Source organism: Physeter macrocephalus, chromosome 9, assembly GCF_002837175.3.
Source record: "Physeter macrocephalus isolate SW-GA chromosome 9, ASM283717v5, whole genome shotgun sequence".
Lineage (NCBI taxonomy): Eukaryota > Metazoa > Chordata > Mammalia > Artiodactyla > Physeteridae > Physeter > Physeter macrocephalus.
In genome coordinates this window covers 61956608-61968627 of record NC_041222.1, presented here as the reverse complement: position 1 = coordinate 61968627, position 12020 = coordinate 61956608, and positions in this window count along the sequence as shown.

The window sequence follows — 12020 nt, the reverse complement described above, 5'->3', positions numbered from 1 at the left end:
ATTTCCTCCCTATAAAGTGAGAATCACACTGCTTCTGAGGGCTAGCTGCCCAATATGCATAGATGCCAACACTATGGCACAAGCTGGCACAAGCTTTTTGAGAAAAGAAAGAGCTTTATCGAGAGGTCGACTGGCAAAGAGACAGGAGGCAAGACTCTCAACCAGTCTCCCCACCCAGCGCTCCGGGCAGAATTTAAGGGGTTGGGGCAGAAGCTGATTGGCTAGTCTCAAATCAGTAATCAAGCTACTCATGCTGCTGGAAGACAGATTTTCCTTATTGAAGGACTTAATGCTTTGTAAACAGCTCAGGTGACGACATTTCTATCCTTTGAGTTCTGTAGGCTGAAGATTCTTGGTTGGGGGTCGGGGGCGCCGCTGTCTTGCACATGCGAAGTGCTGTCTGTAAAATAACTCCAGATTTGACTAATCAACAAGTTATTTAACGAGCCAAACCACTTTAAGCTGGTCAATGTTTTACATGCTGTTTCAAGACCTACCTTACAGAAGTGTTCTGAAGATTAAATGAAATTACTCCAATGCATTGAGCACTCCGTGCACCTGCTTTGATGAGTAAAATAATTATAAACCCTAGTTCTCATTGCAGTCTTCTGATTTGAACATAAGTACAAAACACATTGGGGTAGGAAGGGTCAGATGAAGAGTGGATTCAGTGACTCTCTCAAGGTCACTCAGCTATCAAGGGTGTGAGCCAGGACTGTCTACCTTTAAAGCTCATGTTTTTTGCTTCCTACCCTGACCAGAAACTTCTCCTTCCATCTTTTTAAACTTTAGTTCTGCGTTAAGAACATCATTTCAGAATCCCCTAGAAACCACGCTGGCTTTTCAGAGAGACACTAACAATTACCTCTTAAGAGAAAAGCTTCTAGATCTCCATGCCTTAGTCCAAACTCTGTGTGCCACGGCTTTTCAACTTAGAAGGTATCAATGGTTTGGAAAGAGCTAGAACCTGCTTCCCTGGGGGAGAAATGCCTGGCCACGCCTCTGCGAGTCTCTCATCACAGCCTCACTTTTTCAGTGTAACCAGCTCCTGGAGTCCTCAAGACAGCTTCTGAGGGCGCTGGCACGGGCCAGCTCCAGGGAGAGCAGGGATTCTCTGCTCCCAGGCGGGGCAGCAGCCCCTTCCTCGTGGAGCTCAGAAGTGGCCCTTTCTTTGTGAGCTCCAGCAGCACTGAGCAAGGCGGAGGGTTTGGCTTGGTTTGATTCCTTACTGAGCTCAGCACCATTGGACTTTTCAGAAGATATTCTCGAGTTTCAGTTCACACCCCATTGGATTTCACTTCAACCTGAAAACTCACTGGGAAGGTCAGCCGAAACAACTGAGTCTGGGCGGCTCTCCCCTCAGAGCCATAAATCACACTGCTGCCACGGAGGAAAAGGAAGAGGGGAGCTGAGAAACTTGGCCTATCCTGATCTCATTTGCCCCAAGTGTATGTGAGGGTTGTGAGGGGGAAGTTGGAAAGGGCAGGAATTTTCATTCCACACTTGGTTGGGTTTTCATTATGAAATGTTCCCATCACGGTGCTGAGGTGTGTTTCCGTAAAACCAGATTCTGCCTGATGTGAATAGGCTGCCAATACAGGCCTAAATGAATAATAATAAATGATAACCACTTAGATGCACTTTATATGGGCCAAAATACTGCACTAAGCCCTTGACTTTCGTTATTCCATGCGATCCTCAAAACAAAACCCCATGAGGTAGGTGCCATTGTTATCACCATTTTATAGAAGAGGAAACTAGACTTAGCTAGAAACTTGGCAGAGCTGGGATGTAAATCCAGGCAAGAGACCATCACCACTCAGACTACACAGGGAATTTTCTGGCCAGAGGCCCAGGGAACCCCCTGTTTAGCAGATTGGAAGCTAAAGGGGACTGGGTGGCCACAGGGCAGCATTCCCTCACCAGGGTGGAGCTGGAGGTGCTGATGAAGGCCATCTGCTAAGGTCCTTTCTGACTTGATGCCTCCCTGGTGCTCTGGCAAGGCCAACTGGAAGAGAGGACTCTGTCCCTCTTTTGCAGCATGGAAGCACGCCCCACTGGGGATTCGTCCTGGAGTCTCCCCCACTCTTGCTCTTTGTGAGCATAAATCTAATTAACATTAATGGGAGTCGCCCCTCTGCCTCAAGGGGGACATAGGCTTCTAATTGCTGCAAAAAGAGGCCTGGGAGACCTCACCCCCACTACCACCCCCCTCCCAGTCCTAGGAATCCTTTCCCACCGCCCTCCACTGGGGCAGCAAAAGCCTGGCAGCTGCTCTCCCCAGCTTTCGAAGGCCCGCAATTCAGCATTTGATTTGGTTCCTCAGATTATTAAGTCATTTACCAAATAAAACTCATGTGCTCTTTAGAATGTCCTTTTTAAAAAATCTATCACAGCAGCTTGTTTCCTCCAGCTCCCTCTGAATTCCTTTCTGGGTCTCTATGGTGAAAGGCCAATTCCAGTGCAGTATGGAGACACGGCGGGTCTGGGGTCGGTTTGGTCTGCATTCCCTCAACAGAATCTTTTTTTTTTTTTTTTTTTTTCAACCCCCATCACAAGATTATAATATTCTGATTCACACGGTCTGAAGCTGCTTTCTTTCTTTTTTTTGTAATACCTGCATGAAGAGCACTACCCCTGCTCTCCCCTCCCCCTCCCCAAGTTATGCAGAGCTGAGCATAGGCCCATTCTGAGACAGGGACACCTGGCCGGGGATTGGGTGACAACTGAAAGGAACTGTGCGAAGGATCTGGAGCGAATGCTTGCGTTGGGCGCGGGACAGCCAGGGTCATCGCAAGAGCCCTGTGTGCGCCCAGCCCACGCGGCCCGAAACGGGGCCAGGCCGACTCTCCTAGAACGGAGGTGCTGAAAAGCCAGCCACGACGTAATTACAGCGGAGAGAAAGCGAGAGAGAAAATGGTGAAGTCAAACAAAGGGGCAGGAAGAAAAAGCAGAGAAACAAAAGTGTTTCTCCCCCTGCAGGGTGAAAGGAGCCGCCGCCAGAGCCCCAACTCAGTCCCCTCTTGCCATCTAGTGGCCATGATGTGTGACTGCAGCGCAGGCTGCTGCGGGCGATCTTGATGCGGGGTGGTGCCGGGAGACGGCTATCTCCTGGTCCCCAGAGAAGACGCACCCAGCAGCGTAAAGGCTAACTTAAGCCAAATTCAAGGCCAGGAGAGCAGACCCTTCTTCGTGGAAGGGCTTGTTTGTTTAGATTCGAAGTACTGTGCAGTTAAAGAACAGATGTGTGTCTCGCTCAATCTGCAGGTTAAGGGAGGTTGGGATTGGAAATTCCCCAGCCCTGAGCAATTTCTTTAAAAGGATTCACATGTGCAGCACACATTTAAATCTCCCTCAGGAAAAGCCGGTTCTCTAGTAATAAAGACTATTCTTCCATTTTCTGACGCTATCCAGAAGCCAAATATTCTTAAGTTTTGAAGCGGATGGAGCAAGGATGATGTTACATGGCTTCGTCGGCCGGAATCCACTCCCTAATGGGGGAACCCCAAGTTTTATCCTCATCTAATAATTAACTTTCCTTTGAAAAATACATAATGCAGGATCTGGCCATTTTTTTCTCCTCAAGATTTTACCCATTTCCAAACACAAAATAGTTCAGCTTTCTGATGATAAAAATCTTGGTACTAGCATTCACTGATGAAGTAATATTATAAAATGTAGAGCTTCTCAGCAGTGAGAACTAAGATATTATGAATTAAATACATATGTACATAGTTAAACTTTTATATATATACCCATATGTGTACCCTGAATGATTGTTTGCTACAGACTTTGATATCTGTCCATGCCAAAAATTCTTACGTGTGTTAGATTCTAAGACAGTACAACAAAAAGTATATACAGCCTCTCAAAATTCCATTTCTCTGTGCCTATATATACACAGGATGAACAAATTGTAGATCTAAGCAGCCGTCTGCTTTCTCTAGGCTCTTCTGTGTTCTTTCCTGATCACTATAAATGTATACACTTTTGACACTGACAGATAAAGGTGCAGCCTAGATCTATCTCTCCATACAGAGAAGGTCCATGGTGTTTGCTCCACAGCACATCCCATTGAAGATCTGGGAGGTCCCTGACCATTCTGGGGGTGATAATGTATGCTCCTTTATGTGAGGCAAGCTATGCTTTACTTAGGTACTGAAGACCGAGGGTCTAAGGGTCCTATAGAAACTTCCAGTTAGATGCATTGGCTTGCTCTGGGGCCAAAGACCCTGGGGTAATTGACTCCACTTGAAGCCTGACCTCCAGAGCACTTAGCATGGCACAGTCAGACAAGCTGGCTTGGTTCTGTCTGTACTGAATTCAAAGGGGGTGATTCTTCGCTTTAAGAGCCAAATGAGCTCAAGGATGGCAATTACAGGGAAGACAATAGACCCTCATGGAGATAGAAGGAAGATGTTAAGGAGTTTGGCAGCCGCTTTGGTTAAGAAGTTATTTCACTTTGTTTTGTGTTTTACCCTCAGAGATTTAGTCTTCTTTTCTCCTCATGTATTCACCCAGGGCCTAACCTTAGGAAATTAACTTCTGCAGGCAATGAAAAGTATTTATCTTGAGGCAAACGGCATGTGATCTCTGTGGGTTCTTAGGTAGGAATCAGTTGGGAAAAGAACAATTTTCTGAAGCAGCAATGCCTGTGATAGATGATTAGATTCACAATAGCATTTAGTATGGGCTCTTATAAATAAATCCATCTTCTAAAATTTCAGCCCCAAACTGGATGCTAATAGAATCTGCTACAGAATGACCCTTGAACTCAGCAAAGACAGGTGAGTCACTCCCTCGCTCACTCTCCTCCCAGGTGCCCCAGATCACTGATAAAATCCGAGTTAACAAGGAAGGCGCCCTTAGCAGCTTCTGCTGGGAAGATGTCTGGAAGCACTGAGCTTCCTACCACCAGTGTAGACAGCTAACTAAAGCAGTGAGGGAGACTTGATCAAAACAATATTCTAGAAGCCATAGGGGGCATAAGCCGTGGAGACAGGAGGAGCAGGGAGCAAGGCAACTGGTAATGGCAAGAGAACTGAGTGACAAGAGTCCCCGGAAAGCAGCCATAATGGCAGAGCTCTTGGGAAGGGAGCAACTGACTTGTGAGGATGTCAGATGACACAAAAACACAGCCACTCTAAATGACTTTTCACATCTCAGTTCAGCTGGCTGAGAGGATGCACTGGCCACTCTCTGCCATTTGTTTCCTCACTCCTCGGCAAATAGGTCAACAATAACCCCCACCACCTGAGCGTACTGGGTGTGTCGCCCATTCCGTAAAGAAACAGGGATGATTGTGGCACAACAAAATGAGCAAAATATCACTTCTTTTTGTTCATGACCCTTGCCACCCACTTCCCTTTAGAAATGATCCCAACTCTCTATTAATTTGTCTCTGGGGCGGGGGGGATGTTTAGCAGATTGAATTCTCCAAAGGTGCCCACAACAATATTTCTCATCCCACTTGTCCTTCTACAATATGACCTTGTCATTCTGCCATGGATGTGTTTGGGCTTGTGACTGCTTCAACCAAGAGGATAGGAGAATTGATCCTTGTGTGGCTTCCAAGGTTGAGTAATAAATGACAAAGGACACACCTCTTGATGTGTGGCCAGGTGATAGGGAGGGTAAAGAGCCAGGTCAAGGACAGTTCCAAGAGGGATGCCCATTTTTCCTCATCGTGGCTAGGGTACCATATCTCCTCCAGTCTAAGATGTTACATATGTAAGAAGGATCATCAATTCAATGAAGGCATTTAGGAAACAAAAGAACCACCACTACCATGTTTAATGTGCCATCTATTATATGATGCATAAGAAACATTAAAATAGCAGACAAATGAACAAAATGCAAAGAAATATAGTAAGTCCTTCAGCATGTCTGGATGCTTTTCAGTACGGTCTGAAAGTACAGGGAAGGAAGGTTTCTGGATATTATAAACCCCTATTTCACTTGTACGTGCAAGCAAGACAGATTTATCTCCTAGGCACAGTGCCTATGACCCATAATACATCTAGGGCTCTACAAAAATATTGATTTCTTTGTAAGTCAAAAGAAAAAAAATTAACTTTTAGGCTGAATAAAATGTTTTAATATAAAATAGGAATATATTCCTTTTTATACCAGCACACTGATAAAATATAGTTTTTCATATGTAATCTATTCAACTTAAATACTTATAATAAATATTTAAAATTTAATATTTAACGTGTTTTATCTAGGAAAGTCATTAAGCAGCTGCGTTGTCTTGATCACCTGCTAAAGAGGGTCCGATATGTACAAGATTTGCTTTTCACCCTCTCCATACACAGATCCCAAAAGGGATTTTTTTCCACTCAGTACTTCCCTGTTTGGAGTCTAGATGGCCCCACTGCTCTAAAGTTAGCTGTGTGAAGTTCTATGATTTACAAGGACTGTCCGATGCCTCCTGTGGAGCAGGAGGAAGTTACTTTTTGGTGGCGATAGGATTCTGTGTGCCCCGCAGGAGGCAGGCCTAGGATTTTTCATGGCTGTCATTCTTTTAAACCCTCAGTCCCCAAAGATAATCCATGGAGAGTAAAACCTGGCCATTTTAAGCTATACTTGAATTACTGAGCATGCCAAGCCTGCATGAAAATTTTAAATGTCTAGGAAAATAAATAGGGTGCATAAAAAGATTTTATTGAAGTTCTCCAAATCGGAAAAAAACAGTAAATGGCTGCATTTTTTTTTTTTAAGCATCAGAGGAAGTCCCTGCAATTTGTTAAGAGATCTCTTGGCTCCCCTGAAAATAATGGACTCAAATAGTTAGGGACAAACTGGCAGGAAAAAATACAACTCCCTGAAGCTATTTCATACTTAGGGAGATAGCTTATAAAATTTTTGAGTGAAACACTACATTTTCCACTTTCAGAATTCTTGGCCTAGTCTTTTAGACTAGATGATTGTTCATGAAACCACGGAAACGGTCTGAATCACTCAACTCTATTTTCTCTAGCTGCTTGGGATGGACATACATGCAAACGTGTGTGAAGAGAAGCAGACGAAGCAAGGTGTGTTCTAAGAGCTTAACCCCCTACTCAGAGCATTCTTGGGACAGGAGGATCATTTCTTATATATCTGCTTTTAATTTGTGTCTTAATGTCCATAGAGGCTTCTTAACCCTTGTCTTCCATCTTGGCCACTATGATTTACTCCAGTAATATAAACTTCAAATTCCATATAAATAATAGACATGTTTTCTGTAATGTGAGTTACCAGCAAGACTTGGGACCTCTTGCCTGAGAAGTAACACAGATGGAGGCTAAAGGGACAAGGCAGGAGTAGGAAGCAGCCTTGTACCATAGAGTTCCCTGTGGAGATGTGTGCCCAAGCACTGTGTTATCTTTGGGAAAAAATAAGAATCAACTAAACTTTCTCAAAATGTGCTCAGGTGAGAGGTTTAAATACTCACAAACTGATGATTACATACTTATGTGTGTGATGGAAAATGAACTTTATTTTCCAATTGAGGTGAGATTACTCAGTATTGCACATGGCATGGTAAGTTCTAAGTCCTTAGTAAAGATATTAAAACTATGAAAAGGTGTTTAAGTCAGTAATTGAAAGTGAGGGGAACACAGGTAAATGGTCTTTGTTTACCACAGGTGCACTGCTGGGAGCGGGTTGACAATTTACTTTGAAGCCCCCAAATAGTAAATATGAATAAACAGCACATATATTGTGTCAACCCTATTGTAAGTTTGTTACCTGCATTGATTGACCCACTTAATCCTCACAACAACCCTATGAGGTTAGCTTCTATTATTATGCCCTTTTTACAGATCAGGAAACGGAGGCACAGAGAGGTTCAATAACTTGCCCAAATCCCATGTGAGCCATTTTCACTGCTCTCTTTAAGCACGTTTCTGTCCTTCCATTCTATTTTCAATTAGAGACTACATCAATAAAAGGCAAATTACAATGTCTAAGTTTTAGATTAAGCGATGTATTACCATCACCTTCCAAAGCACAATAAAGTAGAACACTCTAAAAGTAATTATATAAAGAGGGCCGGGAATCCCGCTCAGTGATTGTTCTCTAAGTGCCTCTCATTGGGCCTGTTTGCTAAATGAGCTGAACTCCATTGGAAGCAAACAGAAGCCAATACTAGTCTTTCGAATAACTACCCCCACTCACTCTGCTCTGTGAAATCGTTCCCGTTGATACACGCTTGGATAGGTTCCACAGCTTTCTAGGCACTTTCTGGTGAGAAAAAGTTCTCCGGCAAGTGTCAAATAATTAAATCCCAATCAGTGTAATATCAAAACTGCAACCTTCATTTAATTCAATCTCCCCACCTCCACCCTTCCTCTCCCCATCACAGCCCCCAACACTGGCCTATCTCAGGCAAACAGAGGCATGGGTGACTTTTCATCCTGTTCAAGGTTTAGGTCCTAGGTAAGGGAAGACTTCAATGATCTTACTTGCTTGGGACATTGTACTCTGACAGCAGGACCTCCTGTGGGGTGCTTGTACCATAGTTGGCCTCTTTTTCACTGGGCTTTGGTGGTTTCCTTGGCCTTATCTCTGCTGGGAAGGGCAGTTTCCCTGAGACAGACAATTCCATCTATGGCTGGCAGGTTGACTGCTCCCAGTCTTTGGGCTTCTGTTGAACCACCTGTGGCTGGGTCTCTTTGCCCCTTGTTTCATATGGTGCCCTCGGTGAATGCCTTTAAGATGGTTCACAATGGGGCCTGTTTAAGGCATCCACAACTAAACTCTGGGGAAACACACCCATTGGCAGCAGGCAGGCAGCATCAACCTGCATCTTACCCTTGGATTCCCCACAGTCCAAACAGTGACATGGGTGAGCAGGAGGTGAAAAACCCAAGGTGTGGGAATGGAGAGGGGAAAGTGTCACAGAGGAGCAAGAGAGAGGAAATCACACTGAATGAATCTAAAACCCACAAACTATTCCAGAGCACAAAAAAGGACAGAATGCTTCCCTTTGTTTTACAAAGCCAGAATAAACAGAATATCTAAACATAACACAAATAACACCAAACAACAAGAAACACTCCAGGTCAATCTTACTTATGAATATAGACACAAAAAATCCTAAACACTAACAAATACAATTCAGCAGTATGTTAAATAAATGATACACCAGAATCAAATAAAATATCTCCCAGGAATGTAAAGGTGGCTTAGTATTAGTAAATCAGTCTATGTATGTGTTTATATATATAGTTGTTGGAACAGAGGTACAGTTATTTCAAAGGATAATGACAAGATAGTAATAAAGTTCAATCCTGATTCCTTATTTTAAAATATATATATATTTTAGCAAACCAGGAATGTAAGGATCTTTCCTTAACATGAGGAAGAATATTTAACTTAAACCAACAGCCAGTAATTTTCTTAACAGCAAAGCAAGAACTAGAGGCATTCCTATTAGCAACAGGAATAAGATGAAGATTCCTCCTGTTTCCATTATTATGTACAGGCATACCTTGTTTTATTGCACTTTATTGTGCTTCACGGATACTATGTTTCTTACAAAATTAAGGTTTATGGTAACCCTGCACCAAGCAAGTCTAACAGCACCATCTTCCAATAGCATTTGCTCACTTTGCATCTGTGTCACATTTTGCTAATTCTCTCAATATTTCACTTTTTCATTGTTATTTTGTTATGATGATCTGTGATCGGTGATCTTTGATACTACTGCTACAACTTACTAAAGGCTCAGATGATGGTTAGCATTTTTTAGCAATAAAGTATTTTTTAATTAAGGTACGTGCTTTTTTATACATAATGCTATTGCACACTTAACAGACTACACTATAGTTATTTTATACAAAATAACTTATATATACACTGGGAAAACAAAATGTTTGTGTGACTCACTTTATTGCCATATTTGCTTTATTGTGGTGGTCTGAACCCAAACCTGCAATATCTCCAAGGTATGCCTGTAATAATGTGTTTAAACAGTGCATTAATATTTGAAAAAGAAAAGAGATATAGTTATTTTAAGTGAAGAGATGACATAATAACTACATGCAAATAAGTATCACATCCTATAACCTTAAAACTCCAAAGCATCTACTGAAAAACTGTCAAGATTTGATACAAATTTGATACTTGAGACAGGAACATAAATTAAAATATTGATTATCAGTGAGAATATATTTTAAATAGAAAAACAGCAAAAAAGTCCTACTCACTATTTTAACAACAAGGCACACAAAAACCCTAGGGATAAGCTTATGTGCATGAGCTATATGAAAAGAATCACAAAACCTGCTCATGGGACATAAAAGTGGAGAGATATATGATATCACTGGATGGGAAAATGAATGTTGTAAAAATTGCAAATTAATTTGTATGTCTAAATGCAATCCAAATCCAAATCTCAATGAGATTTTAATAATATTTGACAGTGTAATGATAAAAGTCACCTATAGGCAAAAATGCACATGAAATGCCAAAAAGACCACAAAAAGAAAGAATAATCAATAAACATCAGCTCTACCAGAAATAAATTTTAAGGCCATAATAAATAAAATAGCATGGCTGAAATTTTAGGAAAAAATTAAACTAGATCTTTCCTAAGGGTAACACTAAACTCCAGGTGGCTAAGTGAGCTCAAAACCCGAAAGTAGACATAGAAACCAGTACCTTTATCGTTCCTTTGCGAATAAGGACATTCCAGGTGGCTAAGTGAGCTCAAAACCCGAAAGTAGACAGAGAAACCAGTACCTTTGTCGTTCCTTTGCGAATAAGGACATTCCAAAACTAAAAGCTGTTGAAGCAAATACAAAAAGGAAAACTTAGCAGATTTAACAGAAAGGAAAATGTGAAATTTCTGTAAGTCAACGAATATAATTATCAGAACCAAATGAAGACCTCTCCCCTCCCCCTCAACAAAACTGAGAAGAAAATTTGCTACAAATAAGACAGACAAGGTATTTGTATCTATCCATAATGAACTCAGAATTCATACACCTCATTAGAAAACATACTAAAATCTTCACAGAATAATGGATATAAGATAACAAACAGTCCGAGGAACTCTAATAAAACAGAGAGAATGTTCAACTTCAGTATTAATTTTTAAAAGGCTGAAAAAACAAAATACTATCATCCCACCAAACTAGCTAATGATAAAAACTGATACTATTCAGTGTTGGCTGACTGCGGGGTATGGCATTTTCATACCTCAACAGGATTTGCAAATTGTTGCAATCTTCACAGAGAAATGTAACCATAAAAATCAAGAGCCTGGGCTTCCCTGGTAGCGCAATGGTTGAGTGTCCGCCTGCCGATGCAGGGGACACGGGTTCGTGCCCCGGTCCGGGAAGATTCCCACATGCCGCGGAGCGGCTAGGCCCGTGAGCCATGGCCGCTGAGCCTGCGCGTCCGGAGCCTGTGCTCCGCAACGGGAGAGGCCACACCAGTGAGAGGCCCACAAGAGCCTTAAAATAGAATTTGATCCAGTAATTCCACTTCTAGGCATCTATCCTAAAAAAAATATATTAAAAATGTATACAAAGATTTTTACAGCTAAGTTTATTACATCATTATTTTCCGCTGGGTTCCGCCTCCGCTGGGTTCCGCCTCCGCTGGGTTCCGCCTCCGCTGGGTTCCCCCTCCGCTGGGTTCCGCCTCCGCAGGGTTCCGCCCCACCGCAGGTTCTGCTCCACCTACGCACCCCCACCCCCGGCGCGGGATCCGCCTCCAAGGGTTCAACCAATCCCGGATCAAAAATGTTTTTTTTTAATCCAGAAAGTTTCAAAAAACAAAACTTAATTTGCCTCATATGGAGCACTGCGCGGAAAACATGAAAATGACGTGCTGTGTAGGCACACCCCGCTGTAGCCTCCTTCCAGTTCACAGGTCGTCGTCAGTCTCTCCTGAACTGGCGTGAGCATTGAGCACCTCACGTCTCATTCGTTGGCTATTTGTATTGAGTGCAACCTTTGTTTCTATGAAACAATGTCTCCTGAAAAGCAATTAAGTGGTCAAAGCAATCCCTCAAAGGCAAAGAG